Source organism: Hyperolius riggenbachi, chromosome 9 (assembly GCF_040937935.1).
Source record: "Hyperolius riggenbachi isolate aHypRig1 chromosome 9, aHypRig1.pri, whole genome shotgun sequence".
NCBI classification, from domain to species: Eukaryota; Metazoa; Chordata; class Amphibia; order Anura; family Hyperoliidae; genus Hyperolius; species Hyperolius riggenbachi.
In genome coordinates, this window is record NC_090654.1 from 24491620 (window position 1) to 24515368 (window position 23749).

At 46.9% G+C, this 23749-nt stretch overlaps 1 protein-coding gene across 7 annotated transcripts in view; it reads left to right on the forward strand.

Annotated features, from left to right (window-relative positions):
- Positions 1 to 23749, forward strand: part of LOC137532040 (Fc receptor-like protein 5) — a 353036-nt gene that overhangs the window by 120087 nt on the left and 209200 nt on the right. The window lies entirely within an intron of this gene.

The following is a 23749-nucleotide window of genomic DNA, read 5'->3' on the forward strand; positions in this document are numbered from 1 at the left end:
AGGGCTGGAGCACGCGGTTGGTGAAAGGGTCCACGTCACCATGGACTCCTGGAGCAGCCGCTTCGGGACAGGCCGCTACCTGTCCTTCACTGTCCACTGGGTCAGCTTGGTGGAAGGGGGTGAGGATGGGAGAGCAGCAGCGGGCACAGCAGCAGCAGCAACACAGTGGGTGGTGCCACCCCGCAGGGTCAGGGGAACTGCAGCAGGTTCCTCCGATCCTCTGCCATCCTCCGGCACACCTGGCCAAACCCCCCGCCTCAGCAGCAGCGTGAAGGCCCGCCACTGCCAAGCGCTGCTGCACTTGGTCAGCCTTGGGAAGACCAAGCTGACGGCAACCCATGTGTTGGCCAAACTCCAGGAGCAGGAGAGGATTTGGCTGACCCCCAGAGGCCTCAGAGTCGGAGAGGTGGTGGCCGACAATGGGGCCAATCTGGTTGCCGCAATAGACAGGGGAAACCTGACCCACATCCCCTGTCTTGCCCACGTGCTGAACCTGGTGGTGCAGAAGTTCCTGCGCACCTACCAGGGGATGGGCGAACTGCTGGAAACGGCAAGGAATGTTGTGCGTCACTTCCGGCGCTCGGCTGCAGCCTGTGCGAGCCTGGAAGACGTGCAAAAGGAGCTGGATCTGCCACGCCATCGGCTGATCCTTGACGTTCCGACTCGCTGGAACTCCACCCTGGCGATGTTGGAGCGTCTGGTTGAACAGAGGCACGCTGTCAACCAGTACCTTGCCCTGGCCACTGTTTCCGCAGCTCAGAGAAGGGACAAGACCAGCAACATCCCGTCCATCGTCCCCGATGATGACTGGAGGCACATGCAGCAGGTGTGCTTTGTGCTGGCTCCCTTCCTGCAGGCCACAAACATGGTGAGCAGGGACCATGCTATGGTCTGCGAGTGGGTGCCCCTGGTTTCTCTGCTGAACAGGGCCCTCGATGCTTTGCTGGAACAGGGAGCGGCAGCCTTGGACCAGCAGGAGCGGCAACCAGCTGCGCAGTCCACCTCTGAGGGGGAGGAGGAGGAGGACTTGGTGGAGGTCCCTGACCTGGCTGCTGATGAGGGGGATCAGCACAGCGCAGCTGAGTTGGTGCGGGGGTGGAGAGAGGATGAGGCGGCAGAGGAGGAGGATGAGGACAGCACTGACGTCGATGTGCCAGCAGACGTGGCCCGCCTCTTCCCAATGGCAGCGCACATGCTGACGTGCCTGCGCAGGGACCCCAGGGTGATCCAGATGAAGCAGAGGGAGGAGATCTGGATCAGCATGATGTTGGACCCACGCCTCAAGGGGAAGTTGAGCCAGTTCCTGCCGCCTGCAGGAGGAGACCCAGCGCAACAAATAAGGAGCTTGCAGCAGGCCCTTGTTGAGCGCTTGGAGGAAGCCTTCCCCCAGCCTTCCACCCCCACTGTCCAGCAGCCAGCACAGAGGCAGCAGCAGGTGCCTGCATCCAGCAGCAGCAAGCGCCCCACAGACCTGCTGTCTCTCAGCCACGAGCTCTACAGGACTGTAGAGGCTCCGGCAGCAGTGACTAGAGAGGAGATGCATGCAGCAGCATCCTCCTCCGGTCACAGCCAGCGCCTGACCCGCATGGTGGCTGACTACATGGGGTCGTACAGCGGGCTTGACAGCGATGCCCCTGTTGATCCCATGGAGTATTGGGTCAAGCGCATGGAGATCTGGAGCGAGCTGGCGCAGTACGCCCTGGAAGTGCTGTCCTGCCCCCCTTCCAGCGTGCTGTCCGAGCGCTGCTTCAGTGCAGCTGGTGGCGTGGTCACCGAGAAACGCTCACGTCTGTCTCACAAGTCTGTGGACAGACTGACGTTTCTCAAGATGAACCAGGCGTGGGTGGAAGGCGAGTTCCTGGCCCCTGTTGTCGGCGAGAGGGGGACATGAGCTGGCTGCCGGAACCATCGTTAATGTGCCTTACCACCCTTTACCACCTCCTGGCTCCTGCTCACTAAGCCAGCCTGGTTCACTTTGACTATTACGTCGCCTGCAGCCACACATTTTACACCTACAGTGGGCTGCTGTGTACTGCCCTTCTGCTGTCTGTCTGTGTTTCCCACTGCCAGGGTACACAGAATTACCTTCTTCTGCTGCCACTCTGCCACCAGCTATTACGTCAAACAATAGCTATATTGGTTGTAAAACCAAAAACCAAAAAACCATTAAAAAAAAAAAAGGTTTAATTTTTCTGAGGTGCCCGGGTTGAAAACTGTGTTGTCCCAGTTGTGTATTGGACACAATGTGGGCTGCACGACCGCTGTCTGGGACCTCCTGTTGTGTTTATTTACAGCCCTGGTATCACCGCTAGGTACCAGGGCTATTATGTCACGCTGCCTACCTGCTGCCACACTCACACTGCTCCTCCATACCTCCTCCTGCTGCTGCTGCTGCTGTCTGTCTGTGTTTCCCACTGCCAGGGTACACTACACAGATGATTTACCTTCTGCTGCCACTCTGCCACCAGCTATTACGTCAAACAATAGCTGCTCACATTACTCCTCCATTCCTCCTGCTGCTGTTGCTGTCTGTCTGTGTTTCCCACTGCCAGGGTACACAGAATTACCTTCTGCTGCCACTCTGCCACCAGCTATTACGTCAAACAATAGCTATATTGGTTGCAAAACCAAAACCAAACAAACCATTAAAAAAAAAAAAGGTTTAATTTTTCTGAGGTGCCCGGGTTGAAAACTGTGTTGTCCCAGTTGTGTATTGGACACAATGTGGACTGCACGACCGCTGTCTGGGACCTCCTGTTGTGTTTATTTACAGCCCTGGTATCACCGCTAGGTACCAGGGCTATTATGTCACGCTGCCTACCTGCTGCCACACTCACACTGCTCCTCCACACCTCCTCCTGCTGCTGCTGCTGCTGTCTGTCTGTGTTTCCCACTGCCAGGGTACACAGATGATTTACCTTCTGCTGCCACTCTGCCACCAGCTATTACGTCAAACAATAGCTGCTCGCCTACTCCTCCATTCCTCCTCCTGCTGCTGCTGTCTGTCTGTGTTTCCCACTGCCAGGGTACACAGAATTTCCTTCTTCTGCTGCCACTCTGCCACCAGCTATTACGTCAAACAATAGCTATATTGGTTGTAAAACCAAAAACCAAAAAACCATTAAAAAAAAAAAAGGTTTAATTTTTCTGAGGTGCCCGGGTTGAAAACTGTGTTGTCCCAGTTGTGTATTGGACACAATGTGGGCTGCACGACCGCTGTCTGGGACCTCCTGTTGTGTTTATTTACAGCCCTGGTATCACCGCTAGGTACCAGGGCTATTATGTCACGCTGCCTACCTGCTGCCACACTCACACTGCTCCTCCATACCTCCTCCTGCTGCTGCTGCTGCTGTCTGTCTGTGTTTCCCACTGCCAGGGTACACAGATGATTTACCTTCTGCTGCCACTCTGCCACCAGCTATTACGTCAAACAATAGCTGCTCGCCTACTCCTCCATTCCTCCTCCTGCTGCTGCTGTCTGTCTGTGTTTCCCACTGCCAGGGTACACAGAATTACCTTCTTCTGCTGCCACTCTGCCACCAGCTATTACGTCAAACAATAGCTATATTGGTTGCAAAACCAAAACCAAACAAACCATTAAAAAAAAAAAAAAAGGTTTAATTTTTCTGAGGTGCCCGGGTTGAAAACTGTGTTGTCCCAGTTGTGTATTGGACACAATGTGGGCTGCACGACCGCTGTCTGGGACCTCCTGTTGTGTTTATTTACAGCCCTGGTATCACCGCTAGGTACCAGGGCTATTATGTCACGCTGCCTACCTGCTGCCACACTCACACTGCTCCTCCACACCTCCTCCTGCTGCTTCTGCTGCTGTCTGTCTGTGTTTCCCACTGCCAGGGTACACAGATGATTTACCTTCTGCTGCCACTCTGCCACCAGCTATTACGTCAAACAATAGCTGCTCGCCTACTCCTCCATTCCTCCTCCTGCTGCTGCTGTCTGTCTGTGTTTCCCACTGCCAGGGTACACAGAATTACCTTCTTCTGCTGCCACTCTGCCACCAGCTATTACGTCAAACAATAGCTATATTGGTTGTAAAACCAAAAACCAAAAAACCATTAAAAAAAAAAAAGGTTTAATTTTTCTGAGGTGCCCGGGTTGAAAACTGTGTTGTCCCAGTTGTGTATTGGACACAATGTGGGCTGCACGACCGCTGTCTGGGACCTCCTGTTGTGTTTATTTACAGCCCTGGTATCACCGCTAGGTACCAGGGCTATTATGTCACGGCGAGCTGCCTGCCTCATTGACTGCCTGCTGCCACACACTCATGCTCCTCCTCCTGCTGCTGAATTTACCTCCTGCTGTCTTTGTGTTTCCACTGCCAGGGAGCACATACAATGGCGCTTCCAACATGCGTGCGCCCACCAGCTATTTGTTACGCTCAAAAATAGCTGCATTTCTTTAAAAGAAAATTGAAAAGAGAAATACGTGAAGATGATGAAGAAGAAGATGAAAAAGAAGAAGAAGATAAAGAAGAAGAAGATGAAGAAGATGAAGAAGAAGAAGATGAAGAAGAAGATGAAGAAGAAGATGAAGAAGAAGATGAAAAAGAAGATGAAAAAGAAGAAGAAGATGAAGAAGATGAAGAAGAAGAAGATGAAGAAGAAGAAGATGAAGAAGAAGAAGAAGAAGATGAAGAAGATGAAGAAGAAGAAGATGAAGAAGATGAAGAAGAAGAAGATGAAGAAGAAGAAGATGAAGAAGAAGAAGATGAAGAAGAAGAAGAAGAAGAAGAAGAAGATGAAGAAGAAGAAGATGAAGAAGATGAAGATGAAGAAGAAGAAGAAGATGAAGATGAAGATGAAGAAGAAGATGAAGAAGATGAAGAAGAAGATGATGAAGAAGAAGAAGAAGAAGAAGAAGATGATGAAGAAGAAGAAGAAGAAGATGAAGAAGAAGAAGAAGAAGAAGAAGATATAGAAGAAGAAGATCTAGAAGAAGAAGAAAGATAAAGAAGAAGAAGAACAAGTATATACAGTAACACTACTGAACAAAATTTAGGACACAACTTCTCTTTCCACATTTTTTTTTAAAGGAACATCCCCACATAATCACTTGCTGTTGTTACTTGGAAAAAAAGATGTTTCTTGCATCATTCACCCTCAAAACAAGTGTTGGAAGCTATTTAAGGCCAATTCGAATAGTCAGCTCGAATAGTGAGCTCGAATACCGACTCGAATAGTGAGCTCGAAGTCCGAGGTCGAATCGAATAGTAAAAATTATTCGACTCGAATATTCGACTGACCTCGAATAATTTACTATTCGAATTCGACCAAACTCGAATTTTAAAAAGGGGTATTTGAGCATCACTATTGGTCGGATTAAATATGCTAATTTTTTAAGATAGGAAATTTGGGTTTTCATGAGCTGTATGCCAAAATCATCAATATTAAAACGATAAAAGGCTTGAACTACTTCAGTTGTGTGTATTTGAATCTAAAATATATGAAAGTCTAATGTTTATCAGTACATTACAGAAAATAATGAACATTATCACAATATGCTAATTTTTTTAGAAGATCCTGTATGTTCAGAGAGTGGGGGAATATAAAAAAAAATGACGTAGGGTCCACCTTCCTCTGCCTATTTAACCCCTTGTACCCCATGCAGGCTGGGATAGCTAAAATGTGGAATCCCGGCTGAGTGGGGCTTCGCACCCTGAGTTATACCAGCCTGCATGGTCCATGGTACGAAGGTCGGCTTGGGGAGAGCTGGTGCACTAGGTGCCAGCATGGGTGTGGATGATAGTTGGGGGTCGGGGAGGACAGCGTGAGCCTGCAGTGGAGCCTCAGACATGACAGGGCTCTCTGCTATATGTAGCCGAGTATGGCTTCTCACCGTGAGCTAAACCAGCCCACATGGTCCATGGTATCGGGGGGCTCGGGGGAGGTACCGGCAAGCCTCCCCTTCTCCCCCGGAGTCCTTGTCCAATCCATGGACAAGCGGCTAAACCCCACCTTTGATGTCACAGGAGGAGGTGGGGCTAACGACTCCCTGGGGGGTTCATGGTGGTATTTGGAGATCCCCTTTAGAAAGGGAACCCTCAGATGCCTACCCCCTCACAGGAGAAAGGAGTGTAGGGGTACAGAGTACCCCTTATGCATTTCCACAAAGGGTTAAATGAAATAAAAGCAATGAAAAAAGTCCTTCATTATTCTTAATTAACCATAAATACTTACCTGTACCTTTAAGAAAATGTTTCCAAAGCAATATCCTCGGAAATGTCCCACGTCAATATCCTCTAATCTTGCGACCTTCACCTTCATTGAAGATCTCCACCGAGCATTCCCCACGCATCTCTAGCTATAGTTAGTATAGCTAGAGGGAAAGCATCTTTGAATTTAGAATTTTGACTACAGAGCTCCCCATTGGTCTAATAACAGACCTAACCTCCCCTGCCCCCCCAAATCAAAAATCTTGGCTATAAAAGGGTGCCCTTTTGTAGCAGAATCAAAAACCTTGTAGCCAAAAACCTTGTAGCCAAATAAAAAATATGGGCTACAAAGGAGCGCCCTACTGTAGCCGAACGTAGCCAAATAAAATATGAGCTACCAAGGGGTGCCCACTTGTTGCCGAAATGAAAACTCGGTGCCCTTTTCACCACCTTGTAGCCAATATTTGCAGAAATAACATTCATGTCTATGGAGACACCCTTTTCATACACGCGACTCAGGCGCCCTTTTCAACTGATCCCCCCCCAAGACTCCCCCTGGTGGTGCCTAACCCCAAGATTTCTCCAGGTGGTGTGCCTAACCCTAAGACCCCCGTGGTGGTATCTAACCACCGTCCCCTCTCCCCCCTGCAGAAACCCTCTTCTTAACACCTAACCATAACATAACCCTCACATACAAACTCCCTTCCTGACACCAAACACTAACCGCCCCACCTGCACAAACCCCCTTTCCAACATCTAACCACACACACACACACGAATAAAGAAACCGCAAAAAAAAGAGAGGATAAGAATTTCCTCTTTGTCACTACCTTAAGGCTACTTTCACACCAAGATGTTGCATTTTAGGGGACGTTATGGTCGCATAGCGTGCCCCTAACACAACGCCTGGTGGTGCTGGATGTGGACGTCAGACTGAGCCGCGTTTTGCAGCTCACTCTAGCGTCCGTGATGCAGTGAAGCATCCTCTTGGACGCATGCGGCATCACGTGGTGCCGCCAGCCAATCGCCGCATCGAGCGGCCACTCCAGGAAATAAACAATGCATGTCACACCGTGCAGTGAATATTAATTAGCCATGTGTCTGGCCGCTCTCCCCTCCTCCCCAACATTACTGAGTATGTGCAAGCAATCTAACGGCTCCTGCACAGTCAGAGAGTGTGTCAAATTCACCACTTGTTACATTGTGTTTACTTAAATGTATCTATCTAAACTTCGGAGGCGTCTGCATTTCTCTCCTTGGAACTTTAAAGCTTTAAAGTGTGTAACCCTTCCAATGCTGGTCTAGTAAAAAAAAATGCTGGTTGCATATAATATGCTGTAAATGTTTTAGAGCAAAGTTGAAATGCTGGGTTATATTCCGCTTTAAAGGGAAATGTAACTGAGAGGGATATGGATATTTCCTATTAAACAATATCAGTTGCTTGGCAGTCCTGCTGATCTCTCTGGCTGCAGTAGTGGCTGAATCACACACCTGAAACAAGCATGCAGCTAATCCAGTCTGACTTCAGTCAGAGCACCTGATCTGCATGCTTGTTGAGGCGCTGTGGCTAAAAGGGTGCACACATGGCTGTGCCTAAAAGGCCGTGTTATTTGTCATGTGTGTATTTAGTGTGTTTGCATTTTTTCCATTTATTAGTTTTGCATGCATTTTTATGCATATACAAAACCAGGGATGCTCTTAACTTCGAATTCGGATGAAATTGGAATAGGGTTATTCGAATTTCATCCTACTAATTACAGCAGCTGTGCAAGTGGCCAAGGGGGGGGTTAATCTTACCCATCAGGCGCCTTCTTCGCTCGTCCTTCGACGCCTCCCGCACTGCGTTCCAATCCGGCGTCACGTGACTATACACTTCCTCCTTCAACCTGGAAGGAGGAAGTGTATGTAATCACGTGACGCCGGATTGGAACGCAGAGTGGGAGGCGCCGAGGAACAAGCAAAGAAGACGCCTGATGGGTAAGATTAACCCCCCCTTGGCCACTTGCACAGCTGCTGTAATTAGTAGAATGAAATTCGAACCCTATTCAAATTTCATCCGAATTCGAAGTTAAGAGCATCCCTGTACAAAACACATAAGCTTTTGTATGCTTTTTCCGTACTTTTTATTTATATTGCGTTTTATGCAAATCACTAGGAAGACAACTGGAAAATAAGCAGAATTATATCACGAAACAATAAAAAAAAGCATATAAAAACAGATGAGAAACGCATACAAAACGCAATATATTGTGTTACCATTGTCTTTCATTATGTGGGCTTTTGATGTGTTTCTGAAAATTATGCAACAAAACCAGCGTTTTTAAAAAAACACGTTTGAAAACGCAAACAAAATGCATATGCATTTTTTTGTATGCATTTTTTGATGCCGCCCATTGACTTCCATCAGCGGCAATAGCACTGCATTTTCCGCAACGCTAGCGTTTCTGCTCAGTGTGTTAGGACAGTGTGCTAGCCTTAGAGACACAGGATTAGCAGGAGAGTCAGACAACTGATATTATTTTAAAAGGAAAAATCCATATCCTTTTCAATTTAAAGGATACCCGAACTGAAATGTGACATAATGAGATAGACATGTGTATGTGAAGTGCCTAGCATGCAAATAACTATGCTGTGTTCCTTTTTTTCTTTCTCTGCCTGAAAGAGTTACATTTAAGGTATGCAAGTGGCTAACTCAGTCCTAACTCAGACAGGAAGTGACTACAGTGTGACCCTCACTGATAAGAAATTCCAACTATAAAACACTTTCCCAACAGAAAATGGCTTCTGAGAGTAAGAAAGAGGTAAAAAAAAGGGGAATTTCTTATCAGTGAGGGTCACACTGTAGTCACTTCCTGTCTGAGTTAGGACTGAGTCAGCCACTTACATACCTGATATTTAACGCTTTCATGCAGAGAAAGAAAAAAAGGAACACAGCATAGTTGTTTGTGTGCTAGGCACCGTACATACACACGTCTATCTCATTATGTCACATTTCAGTTCGGGTATCCTTTAAGCAAGAAGTTTTAAATCAGGATGATACCATTTATTGGCTAACTACAAATGAATAAGAATAAACAAGCTTTCGGCCTTGCAGCCTTCGTCAGGTTTACATCCTGTTAGTTTGCAAGCTGGTGGTACAGACAGCTTTATACATGCAACATCAAAAGGGAAAACAGATACTTTTTTCAAGCATAAATACATGTCATTAAGATGCCTTAATTCAAACAGACCATCTAAATGGGGTAAGATAAGGATCCTTGTTTACTCCATTGCTCACAGACCTGGTATTAGGATTGACCCAGAGGTATCGTAAATTCTTAGTTCACAAGTTCAGCTAGAATGGCTTAGACAGTTCAAAGATCATCAATCTCATACCAATATAGAAAGTTGTTGTCCTTATTCAAACCATTCTGCACAGCTTTGAACCAATTTATAAATTTTGTTTCTGCTATTAATCGATCATTTGACGTTTTGAAGCCACCCTTCAGGGCAGTGAAGGGTGGCTTCAAACGTCGATTAACCCCCTTGGCGGTATGAAAAATACCGCCAGGGGGAAGCGCAGCAGTTTTTAAAATTATTTTTTTTTTTTATCATGTATCGAGCCGATGGCTCGCTACATGATAGCCGCTGCTCAGCGGCATCCCCCCGCCCGCTTCGATCGCCTTCGGCGATCACCGATCAGGAAATCCCGTTCAAAGAACGGGATTTCCTGGAGGGCTTCCCCCGTCGCCATGGCGACGGGGCGGGATGACGTCACCGACGTCAGCGACGTCGGGACGTCATTGGGAGACCCGATCCACCCCTCGGCACTGCCTGGCACTGATTGGCCAGGCAGCGCTCGGGGTCTGGGGGGGGGGGGCGCGCGCCGCACCGGATAGCGGTGATCGGGCGCGCGGCGGCGGCGATCGGGGTGCTGGCGCAGCTAGCAAAGTGCTAGCTGCGTCCAGCAAAAAAAAAATTAAGTAAATCGGCCCAGCAGGGCCTGAGCGGCACCCTCCGGCGGCTTACCCCGTGTCACACACGGGGTTACCGCTAAGGAGGTTAATAGCAGAAACAAAATTTATAAATTGGTTCAAAGCTGTGCAGAATGGTTTGAATAAGGACAACAACTTTCTATATTGGTATGAGATTGATGATCTTTGAACTGTCTAAGCCATTCTAGCTGAACTTGTGAACTAAGAATTTACGATACCTCTGGGTCAATCCTAATACCAGGTCTGTGAGCAATGGAGTAAACAAGGATCCTTATCTTACCCCATTTAGATGGTCTGTTTGAATTAAGGCATCTTAATGACATGTATTTATGCTTGAAAAAAGTATCTGTTTTCCCTTTTGATGTTGCATGTATAAAGCTGTCTGTACCACCAGCTTGCAAACTAACAGGATGTAAACCTGATGAAGGCTGCAAGGCCGAAAGCTTGTTTATTCTTATTCATTTGTAGTTAGCCAATAAATGGTATCATCCTGATTTAAAACTTCTTGCTTTTACTGATGGCTAACACGATACAATACCCTACTGCTTTTCAATTTAGGTTCCCTTTAAAAACAGAGAGAAAAAACAGCAAAAAAATGATTATACAATTATCTTATAAAACGATTATTTTGTGTCATGGTTTATGCAGAAAGTATGATTTATCACATGGAACAGACTTCCCATACTCTGAGGCTCACCCTTTAAATATATTTCACAAAATATGGGCTCTGAGGATTGCCTGACTCCCATTAGGACAACTCTCTGTTTTCTAGCAGTTTTATGATTGCTTTGGATAGCCCAATTAGTTTGAGCTGAGTTTTTTGTTGTATGCTCTCTCTTCTGAGGCAGACTTTCTATGCGGTACGGTATTGCCACCAGGGGTGCTCGGATACCCCTTTTCAACTCAAAAATCTGAATTGATCCGGATCCGGATACCCAGATATCCAGATCCGGATGGGATATCCAGATCCAAACTTTTGGTTATCCGAATAGAATCGGATATCCGACCCCAGTATCCGGGATATCCAGGTGGATTCGGATATCTGGATAGGGAAACCGGAAGTGGCCTTTAAATTGCTTTTAAAACGTTTTTAAGGGTAAATGAGGCATGTAGCATCATGTTTTTTTTTTAAAGGGAAACACAAATTGATGATGTGGGGACTTAAAATCCCCCTCCCCCCCCCCCCAAAAAAAAGGCTGTCAGTTAACATCAGGACTAGGTTCCAGACAGCGGTCATGCAGCCCACATTGTGTTCTAAGTCCAACCGCACATCTGGGACATGACTGTTTTCAGCCCAGATACCTCCCAAAAAATTATTCAGCAATTGTGTTTTGGGTTAAATATAGGTGGTATCAGCACAGCAATAGTGGCCTGTGGCACCCTGGCGGTGGGAGCAGCAAAGGCAGCAGGAACAGGGCAATGCAGCACAGAGGCGTAGCTAGGGCTTTCAGCGCCCGGGGACAAATACTATTAATGCGCCCCCTAAGGTGAAGGCTGCGGCGCGCGCAGCGCCAAAAAAGGGGCGTGGCCACATAAAATGTGGGCGTAGTTATGGGTGGAGCCAAATGTACAGGAAGTTAGCAGGTTCACGCTCACCCACCCTCCCTCAGTATGTACCTTCCAGCATCTTCCAAGACAAATTCAGCAATCATGAGCCCCCCCCCATCAAGACAAATTCAGCAATCATGAGGCCCCCAACATGACCAACTAAGCAATCATGAGGCCCCCAACATGACCAACTAAGCAATCATGAGGCCCCCAACAAGACAAATTTAGCAATCATGAGGCCCCCAACAAGACAAATTCAGAAATCATGAGGCCCTCAACAAGACAAATTCAGCGATCTTGAGGCCCCCAACAAGACAAATTCAGTAACCATGAGGCCCCCAACAAGACAAATTCAGCAGTCATGGGGTACATAAATAGACAGCATTTCACATAAATAGGCAGAATGCCCCCTTAATATGGTAGACACCTCTCACCTGGCAGCAGTTCCCCAAAATACACTCAATCCAACAGCAGTGGTTCCCCAAAAATAGGTAGCCCCAGGTCTATAGGTGTCCCCAGAATAGGTGGCCAGCAGTATAGATGTCTCCAGAATAGGTGGCCAGCGGTATAGATGTCCCCAGAACAGGTAGCCAGGGGTAGAGATGTCCACAGAACAGGTAGCCAGGGGTATATGTGCCCAGTATATGTAGCCAGGTGTATATGTGCCCAGTATATGTAGCCAGGGGTATATGTGCCCAGTATGTGTAGTCAGGGTTATATGTGCCCAGTATATGTAGCCAGGGGTATAATATGTGCCCAGTATATATAGTCAGGGGTATATGTGCCCAGTATATATAGCCAGGGGTATATATGCCCAGTATATGTAGCCAGGGGTATATATGCCCAGTATATGTAGCCAGGGGTATATATGCCCAGCATATGTAGCCAGGGGTATATGTGCCCAGTATATGTAGCCAGGTGTATATGTGCCCAGTATATGTAGGCAGCGGTATATGTCCCAGTATATGTAGGCAGAGGTATATGTCCCAGTATATGTAGGCAGGGGTATATGTCCCAGTATATGTAGGCATGTGTATATGTCCCAGTATATGTAGGCAGGGGTATATGTCCCAGTATATGTAGGCAGGGGTATATGTCCCAGTATATGTAGGCAGGGGTATATGTCCCAGTATATGTAGGCAGGTGTATATGTGCCCAGTATATGTAGTCAGTGGGTATATGTCCCAGTATATGTAGGCAGGTGTATATGTGCCCAGTATATGTAGTCAGGGGTATATGTGGCCAGTATATGTAGGCAGCTGTATATGTCCCAGTATATGTAGGCAGGGGTATATGTCCCCAGATTAGGTAGCCAGGTGTCCACCCAGCAGGAGGGGAGAAGCGCAGTGGAGGGAGAGCTATGGGGACAGTGGGGAAGGGCGGACGTCTTCCCCCCCTTCCCTCACCTTAGGGGGCTCTCCCTCCCTCGCTGTCCCCTCCACAACTAATGTCCGGGTGGCTGGCAGCGGCGGGCGGAACTTACCTGCGTCTCGTCGCAGCGCGGGATGGATTTGCCGCTACTCTGGTCTGGTCCAGACCAGAGCAGCGGCTGCAGGACCCAAACTTCCGGCGCTGGAGCGAGACGGAGGTAAGTCCCGCCCGCTGCACCAGCCACCCGGACATTAGTTGTGGAGGGGAGAGTGAGGGAGGGAGAGCACTAAGGTGAGGGAAGGGGGGGAGAAGGCCCCCCTTCTCCACCGCTGCTCACAGCTCTCCCTCTTCTCTGCGCTGCTCCCCTCCCCAAAAAAAACCCCCTGCAGCTCAGCTGGGCGCCCTTGGAGACCTAGCGCCCGGGGGCACGTGTCCTACCCCGACCCTCCCTAGCTACGCCCCTGATGCAGCAGCAGCAGGTGTAAGGTCTGCCAGGAGCATGCCGAACTTGGCATGTGGCACTTTGCACTTGGCACTTGGCAGTGGCACGTGGCACTTGGCATGTGGCACTTTGCACTTGGCACTTTGCACTTGGCACTTTGTATGTGGCACTTGGCACGTGACACTTTGCATGTGGCACTTGGCACGTGGCAGGCATGTGGCACTTGGCATGTGCAATTTTGCACTTGGCACGTGGAACGTGGCACTTGGCATGTAGCACTTGGCACATGGCACTTGCCATGTGGCAATTGGCACGTGGCACTTTGCACGTGGCACATGTCATGTGGCACGTGCAAAGTGCCAAGTGCCACGTGCAAAGTGCCACGTGCAAAGTGCCAAATGCAAAGTGCCGAGTGACAGTCAGACAGCAGAGGAGAAAACACTAGTGCACACTAACTGTCACACTGGCACTGCTGACAGCACAGCAGTTTTGTAGAAAGCTAACACAGTAGTACTACTACTCTAACACCTACTAGCACTGACTGCAGTACTACAGTACTAACTACACAATAACACAGTAATCCTATTCCATAACCTAACCTAACCTATACTGTAGCTAAGTCTAGCTTACCAGCAGGCAGCAGCTGGCCTGGTCTGTGCACAGCACACACAGACACATAGCAGCTGCAGCAGCCCTGCAGCACACACTCTGACTGTCACTCACTGAATGAAATCAAGCTAGCTGGCTGCTACCTAATTAACAATATAACAATAGTGTAGTGATAGTGAAGGGGTTAATCACGGAACAGCTTTAGGTTTATCACTGTATACAACACTTGCTAGGCCAGCAGCACTGGAGCATGTCTCTCAGTGAGCATTCACAAGCAAGGACAAGATTTCTCATCATGGCAGCCCTCCTTATTATACAGGGGGGCCTTGCCAAGGTTCCTTTCTGTGATTGGGTGCCAGGGTTTAGGCTGGGAGCCCTCTGATTGGCTCAATGAGGTCAGGTGGGGCTAGCCAGGGTTCCCTTCTGTGATTGGTTGCTAGGGCATCTGCTGGGAGCCCTCTGATTGGCTCAATGATGTCATCTCCTTAGTTACAGTATTCAGGTCCGGATATCCGCCGGATATCCGGGTATGCGACCAAATATCCGCGGATTGCTATCCGGATTTGCACAGACATCTGGAATCCTAATCTGAATCGGATAGCTGAAAAAAGGTTGGATATCCGGGTTACCCAGATATTCGGAATCTGAATGAGCACCACTGATTGCCACGTTTGCTTTTTGTACCATTCTAGTTCTTAAAAAAGAATGTACAGCATAGAATAATTTCATGCATTTGCTGCATACTGCAACAATGTGAGAAATGTTTCAATGAAAATATAGTAAAAGAAAAGAAAACCCACCAAACCTATGTTAGTATAACTGCATCATTCACAAATGCTTGTTTTGGACTAACATAGCAGTTTCTCAGGTTCTTCTTTGAGAGACAAAAAGCTGACAAAATGAAAAGCTGTAACATCTCATTATGTCAGCATCAGCACAGGTGGTTAATGAAATGCTAATATTTCTGGTCCGGGTTGCCTTCAGGGCATCGTGGGGGGGGGGGGGGGGGGACTGCTGTATGGGGCCCAAATGAATCTGGGGCCCAGCTAACAGTGCCACAAACAGGCCCCAGCTGCAGTCTGTGTCTGTCCTTCTGGCTGTCCATTAGGCCAGAAACCCACTAGGAACAATTTTCTGGGCGCACGGAAGGGGGTGTTCCGGGTGTCTGAAACACCCCCCTGCACCGAGACCGGAAGTGGGGTGTGTGCGGCGAGGGTCTGTATTAGCAGGCCTCACGCTGCGGGGGGCCTCGCTTGCGGGTGGCGGTGGGCAGCGGGCGTACGGGCACCAGGCAGAGCTGCGGTGAGAGAAACTTTCCACTTACGGAGCCTGGATCCTGCGCAGCTTCTATCTACGTCCTGTCCCGGCGTCTGTCGCTATGGTAACAGCGCCCCCTGTGATGACGTACCGTATGTCATCACAGGGGGAGCTCTTACCGATGCGACGCGCGCCGGGAGAGGCTGAAGATAGAAGCTGCGTGCAGGATGAAGGCAGGTAAGTGGAATCTCCTCTCTCCCCGCAGCTCTCCCCGCTCCCTCCGCCTAACCTAACATATACTGGGGGGCATATACCTGTCTAACTTATACTGGGGGGCATATACCTGTCTAACTTATACTGGGGGGCATATACCTGTCTAACTTATACTGGGGGGCATATACCTGTCTAACTTATACTGGGGGGCATATACCTGTCTAACTTATACTGGGGGACATATGCCTGTCTAACTTATACTGGGGGGCATATGCCTGTCAAACTTATACTGGGGGGGGCATATACCTGTCTAACTTATACTGGGGGGCATATACCTGTCTAACTTATACTGGGGGGCATATGCCTGTCTAACTTATACTGGAGGGCATATACCTGTCTAACCTATACTGGGGGACATATACCTATCTAATCTATACTGGAGGCATATACCCATCTAACCTATACTGGGGGACATATACCTATCTAATCTATACTGGAGGCATATACCCATCTAATCTATACTGGGGGCATATACCTATCTAATCTATACTGGGGCATATACCTATCTAATCTATACTGGGGCTATACCTATCTAACCTATACTGTGGACATATACCTATCTAAGCTATACTGGTCGGCTTATACCTATCTAACCTATACTGGGGGCAACTATATGGGCTACCTATACTGCGGGCACCTATACCTGTCTCCACGTTGGGGGCGCATTTTATGCCCTCGCCCTGGGTGCAATTTAGCGTAGAAACTGCTAGTATTGGGCTCCACCCACACCATGTTTTGGCCACGCCCACACGCCGCTTTCAGGAACGCCCCCCTGGGAAATCCTGGATTTGCCCCTGGTCAGCGATTTGCGATTTGAAAACTCTTGCTAATGTAATGCTATGGGTGTGATCCTACTAGAGGGATGTGATTTTATAAAAATCCCAATAGCATTGCATTTGCAAGAGCTTTTTCAAATCGCTAGCGATTAGAAATTGCTCCTAGTGGGTTTCTGGCCTTAATGCGGTGAGAAATGACAGGAGGTTCATCCAGGAGTTACCTTAGTCTGTTATTGTACGGTTCTGATCCAGTTCTGTATAATGCCTGAAGAAGAAACTTAACGTTTCGAAAGCTTGCTATAAACCATGTACAGTTAGTCCTTAATGGTATCACCGAAATCAACGTGTAACGATTGCGGAATTATTTCCGTGGTCAGCGCACAGGATGCGCGCTGACACTGCGGAAATCCTCCACAAGCGTGTAATTTGGCAGAACCCAGCTATGGTGCTATGCACCTGTAGAGGGCAATTCCCAGCGGCAGATGGAGCTGTGGAGTACAGACGAACAAAGCCTCTGCACTGCCACAGACGCCAGATGGGAATTGTACGAGTTGAAGCAATGCAGGGAAAGATAGCCCTTAAAGAGAGAGAGCACAGAGACAGAATGTATGTGTGTCCACCAACCTAGTCGCCACCCAGCGACGGTGAACACACAACAGCGGAAACGAAGTGGGAACGCAATCGCAAGAGTGGCGATTGCCAAATAGTGACACAAGACTGAATTAGACAGAGCACAAGTGTAGCAAGAAAGACTTAGCAAATAACAATGATCAGAACATCAAGGAAAATAACAAATGCTAGCTAAACGAGAATACCGCACTCATTCGTGACAGCAAACGCATTTAAGACACGATAACCGCGCGTTAGGCGCCCGGTGATAAGCGTGCCACCCTAACTAACCAATGAAACACAAACACGAAATAGAGAACGCGAAAGCTTGCTAAACGGTTACCTCACCGAGCCTACAGCAAGCGTTCGTACCTGACAAGACAGACAGAAGGAGTAGCCAGTAGCAAACCACAGCTCTGGCCTACACTCCCAGACAGAGTACAGAAGGAACCACCGCCACTACCACTAGGGCGGATGCGATCCAGACAGAACGATTTCCTGTCGACCGCCGCTGGCGACAAGACAATCACAAGACAGAAGGAGTAACCAGTAGCAACCGCAGACCAAGATAAGGGCCAGAAAGATCCACCGCCTCTAACGCTAGGGCAAATGCGATCTACTGTAAGTTCAAGACAGAACGATTCACTATCGCCAACCGCTGGCGACAGTGCAATCGCACAGACAAGACAAGACATAATAGGCAGTACAAATTATACACTAGCTGACTGCACTAAATAGGAATGCAAGGAGCACTCCCCAAGAATTAACTACACTAAGATAGCAATGGCTGACACTCCAGGTGAGTTTAGCAGGAACAAACCTCTATGACCAGCAGGGAATTCTGGGAGCAAAAGGTATTTATACTGCAATCCATCAAAGGGAGCAGCTAAGCAATTTGCATGACAAGTGGATGCAAATTTCTCACCAGCAGAGCAACTCTGAAACTTGCAGTGTGAAGACAGGTCTCTTTTTTCCAGAGACCTGCAGCACTTAGACCTAAAAAATGCTCAAACAGCTGTCTGCCTGTGCAGACAGCAGCGCAGATCATTACACAACGTTTGTTGGTTTGATGTCTATTTCTGCTTCTCGACTAACACCGGACCACACGTCACTTAGTCTGTTAGTGATCAAAGTAAACCTAAGACAATTGGGAGAAAAGGATTGATTGATACCGACTGGAGAAAAGTATTTTTACTTATCTGGGGCTCCTACCAGCCCATGTAGCGTCCATCAGCTCCCTCCATACCCTTCTAGTCCAATCCGTTGTGCTCCTGTGAAGTCCACACAATCCAGCTGGGTTGTGGGGCCCTGCGCATGCACTGTTCCAGGCTGCGCCTCCTCCTTCATGCTCCCATAGCTGGGAGTGCTCTGTGTAAATGCAGTTAAGGTCTTAACCAACTTAGCATATGGAGAATGTTCCCAGCCATGGGAGGACTTCATCTAAGCCACGAGGACTTAGATATATGCCTTGTAGCTGAAGCAGTTCTCTGCAGGATTGGGCTTGTTCCTCTGCACACATCTAGCACAATCTGATGCGGCACTAATTGGTGAAAGGGAATATATGTTTTCTGAACCAATAAGACTGATTTTAACATTAATTTTTTTTTTTATTTTCTCAGTTCATAGTGAAAAATACACACAGTAGCATGATTTCAGAAACAAATATGTTAACCATAAATTGTGACAGGAACATAATCTAGGTTTATTTTCAAACTGGAATTGGAAAAACTAAGAGATATTGTGCTTTTTTCTATATTTTTTCCCATTAAAAAAGCATACAAAATAGTAATGTTTGATGGAAAAAATGCCATGCAATGAAAGTCTAGTTTGACTTGAAAAAAACAATATACAGGTAGTCCTCGGTTAACGAACGAGATAGGGTCTGCCCACTCGTTCTTAAACTGAATCTGTTCGTATGTCGGGACTACCTTTTCTGGCCCATTAAAAAGGAAGAATATGGGGAGCGGAAGGTAAATAGAGGCCTACTCACCTTATCCTCGGCGGTAGAAGGTCCCCTCGTGGTGCCCGGAAGGTCCGCAGCCCGTCCTCTCGCTTCCTCCATTGTTCCCCGGCGGCTCCTGGCTTCACATGCGGCGCATAATGACTTAATCAGGAAGAGCCCCCTAGTGGCGGCGCTTCCTAATTGCGTCATTATGCGCCGCATGTGAAGCCAGGAGCCGCCGGGGAACAATGGAGGAAGCGAGAGGACGGGCTGCGGACCTTCCGGGCACCACGAGGGGACCTTCTACCGCCGAGGATCAGGTGAGTAGGCCTCTATTTACCTTCCGCTGCCCATATTCTTCCTTTTCAACGGGGCAGAACAGGTAGTCCCCGGCGGGCGTGACATCATGCGACGGGGCGGAGCTATGGTCGCGGCGTTCGTATCGGCGAGTCGTTCGTAAGTCGGGCATTCGTAACCCGGGGATTACCTGTATTGTATATTTCATTTAGGTGTCATAAGTAGCGATAAAGTTATCTAAAATGTTAAAACTGCTATGGTCCATAAGGGGGAAATAAGCCTGGATGCGAAGTGGTTAATGCTCTGTAGACCACATATGGCAAGGAGGGGCACATTTGGCCTGCGCCTGTGCTATAGAGACTACCAGCACCTCTCTGGCCTCAATTCTGGTTGCTATGTGAGGTAAATATTTTTTTGTAGGTAAAATACCTCATGGGGTATTTCCTCTTTTTTATTTTTAGCAATTCTGAAAGATTGTTCTCCATTTCTGAATATGAGGTAAAACATGAGGTAAATGCAAAAAGTGAGGTATAACATGAGGTATTTCAGCGGTAAGCATGCAGTAAATAAATAATAGTAGTTTTTAATTGTTGCTGCATTGTAGGCATTTGGCCAACAGTTCAAATATGCCTTTGGGGATTCCCAGAAGGCTTCAGAAGCACTCGTGTTCCCAAGTAGGGATGCTCATTTGGATACCAAGGAAATTAAATCTCAGCATTTCCAAGTGGAAAACATAATTTTCCAACCAGAACTCAGAAATTGGAAATTGGACTTCTGCAGAAATACCGCAGTGCAGCAAGTCAGTAATTTGAGACCAGTCACAGAACTTGGAATCTTTGGACCCATTAAGAGAATGCAAAAAATGACCCAAAAAAACCTACTCGGAAATCAGAAATTGGAAATCCCCAGAATTGGTAATCGGCATTAGCAAAATTTTAAATCTCCGAGGAATCTTAATTGGCATTTCTGACCATCACTATATCCCGAGTTCTTACAAAGATGGGTGGCTACTGGGTAATATGAACAATGGACAGCGGTGGAAGCAGGAAATAGAGAGAAGAGAGGGAAGGCTCTATAAGATTTAAAAGGCCTCCCCTCCCCCCATAGGTATCTGACTTTTTTCTTTACAGTCGCTACCAGTGGTGGGGGATTTTGCATCAAAATTCGCAATTATGCACCGTAATGCGAAATGTCAGAGAAAATCATAATGAATTTTGTATGTAATAGTAATATTTCATAGTTTCACATCATTTTTTGTGTAATTTTCATGAAATTTCGCATAACTTTGTGCCAACTTTAGTGGTTAATTGCAAAGCCCCCCATACATGATATTGACACCAAAACAGCATACCAAAATGATACATATGTTAAAGCGGACCCAAACCAAACCATTTTTTAATTCAAAATATTTAGTTGTACCCCTCTGACACAGGGCCGGGCCGAGGCATAGGCTGGAGAGGCTCCAGCCTCAGGGCGCAGTGTAGGAGGGGGCGCAGAATTCATTCAGCTGTCATTCCTAATTGTGTTTGAAGCAGAAAGAAATAAGAAAAGGGGATACATGGCAGTGACTGCAAGCCAGATAACTAGATATTAAGGTGTTGGGGAGGTTGTGGGACCTGTGGCGCCTCTTAGTCTAATAGCAATCAGTGTGTGATGACTGGGGTGGCAGGGATGGAGGGGCGCACTTTGGTGTCTCAGCCTTGGGTGCTGGAGGACCTTGTCCCGGCTCTGCTCTGACACATACAAAGATAAATAAACACTCCTTCAAGCCTATGAGCATTTCAGTGCATGCTTTTCACCCTCCTCTTTTCATAACTAGGGTTATACAGGTGGCAGCCATTAGCAATTCCTCCTTTGCCGGACACCTCCTACTCCTCCAGTCTGCCGGATTCTGTCCCGGCAATATGAAAGGGAGGGAGGGGTTCCTCCAATAAATGTAAAATATTTTTTATTTGTCATCATGCAGCTGAAAAAACGCTGCTATTTATTATTATACTTTAGAAAATAGATTTTATTTCTGAAATCTTGTATTTTTAATTTGGGTCCACTTTAAGGAGAATAGTGGGTACAAGACAAAAAAATAATTTTGAAAAAGGTCTTGTAGTTTTTGAAAAAATTGATTTTAAAAATGCAAAGAAATAGTATGTTTTTTTCAAATAAAAAATGACAGTTTAAAAACCATTTTTCTTTGCATTTTTAAATTTGCTAATCTCAATAACTACAAGGTATTTTTGGCAAATTCTTTATTTTTTACTTGTATCCACTATTCTCCTTAAAGATGAACTTCAGCCTAAACAAACATACTTTCACTAAGTTACATTAGTTATGTTAATTAAAATAGATAGCTAATATAATCTCTTACCCACCCTGTTTTAAAAGAACAGGCAAATGTTTGATTTCATGATGGCAGCCTTTTTGGTTGTAATGAGGTGACCAGGGCCGGCGCTACCATAGAGGCAAAGGGGGCAATTGCCCCAGGGCCCCAGAGCCTGTAGGGCCCCCCAAGGTGTCTCCCCCATCTTAACTGTTGCTCCCCGAGGACTAAGCAGAGTCTTTGGCACAGTAGCATCTCACCTGTGCTGGCAGGCAGGTGAGAAGCTATCAGGGCTGTGGAGTTGGTACAAAAATCCACCGACTCCGACTCCTCGGTTTAGGATTCCACCGACTCCGACTCCTCTAATTTGCATATTACAATATTGTTGATTGCAAGTATGTAAGATGAAATTCGTCTCTTAACTGCCAACACTTAGGAATTTTAAAAGACAACTGAAGTGAGAAGGATATAGAGACTGCCATATTTATTCCCTTTAGTCATAAACTAAAACTAGTCCTTGGTAAGAGTACTTGTAAAAGGTACAGGCCGGAACAAATAACATCTATCAGGCCCTAGGCAATGTAAGTGTGGGTACATGTAAGAGTGATGTGCAGGTACTCTGCAGGGGAATAAGGAGATTCTTCCTCTATTACACATTGTTCATGCACAATCTGAACCAGGTTTATGGGTGATAGACAACACCTCTGTGTTCAATGTGCACAACATTCTCAGTGGATTCCCTGCAGCTCTGTGGAGAGTGCATATGTAGAGTATAGTACTACTGTGTAACAAAGTAAACCTGAGACAGATGAAATTAAAGTTTTATACATACCTGGGGCTTCCTCCAGTCCCCTTCAGGCTAATCAGTCCCTCGCTGTCCTCCTCCTCCACCTGGATCTTCTGCTATGAGTCCAGGTACTTGAGCCAGTCTGGCGTAGTGCGCATGCACACACTCCACTGCTGGGAGCGTACTACACCTGTGCAGCACTATTGAGCAGGTGCAGAACGCTCCTGGCTGTGGGGCTGGAATAAGCCCCAGGTATGTATAAAACTTTTCTTTTCATCCTTCTCAGGTACCATTTAATTCATAGTCACCAAACCAAATTTTAACAACATATCAAATTATTTGATTTCATGAGCAAAGAGAGTGCGTACTTTTACGTGTATATCTGACTTTAAAAATATGAGGACTGCTTTATTGAAGCAGCACAAGTAACTAATTTTAATTGGTTTATTTCATTTTTGTGGACTAAGCACAACTATTACTGTATGTATAAATTATTTATGATGACTATTATCTGAGAAATAGAACATTTTATCATATTTTCTATTTTAATTACAGTTTAAATTCATTAGGAGTAATTCATTGGTGCATTTTTTCCCGACTCCGACTTCAGGCACCCAAAATTGCCCTGACTCCGACCCCGATTCCACAGCCCTGGAAGCTTTACTGCCAAAAACTCTGCAGGGGCCCCAGGGAGCACAATTAAGTTGGGAGATGATTGGGAGGGAGGGTCAACAGCAGGGTCAGGGGCCAAGGAGGGAAATGTGGCTGCAACAAAGGGCCTCTGTCACTTTTTAGTCGGAGGGTGTCTGTTGGGAGGCCCCTGGATTAATTTTGCCCTGGGGCCCCATGGTTCCTAGAACCAGCCCTGGAGGTGACAGGGAGTATGATACACAGTTCCAACTGTCCTGTGTGCTGATCACCCCTCCCAGTTGCTAAGCAACGTGAATAACAACATAGGAAATCCCATCATGCTCTGCACAGCATCAGGGAAAAAAGCCTGGGCTTTTTTTTCTTTGATGGGTGGAGCTTAGCTAAAAATGCAGCTGAAAATGATGCTTTGGTAAGAAAAACAAAGTTTTGATGCTGTGAAACTGTTAAACAAACACCAAGCCTTTTCAGTGCTGCTGAGTAGATTTTTAGTCCAGAGGTTCACTTTAACATATGTAGCAATTTTGGTGTTAATAGCATGTACGGGGACTTTGCTATTCACTGCCAAAGTCAGCATGAAATTACATAAAAACGACACAAAATTTTACGCGAAAATTACGCAAAATTTTACACGAAATTACGAATGACTATATGAAATCAATTACATGTACAAATCATAATTACGTATAGGCGAAATTGCATAAATGTACACAAAAAATTGTGTATTAAA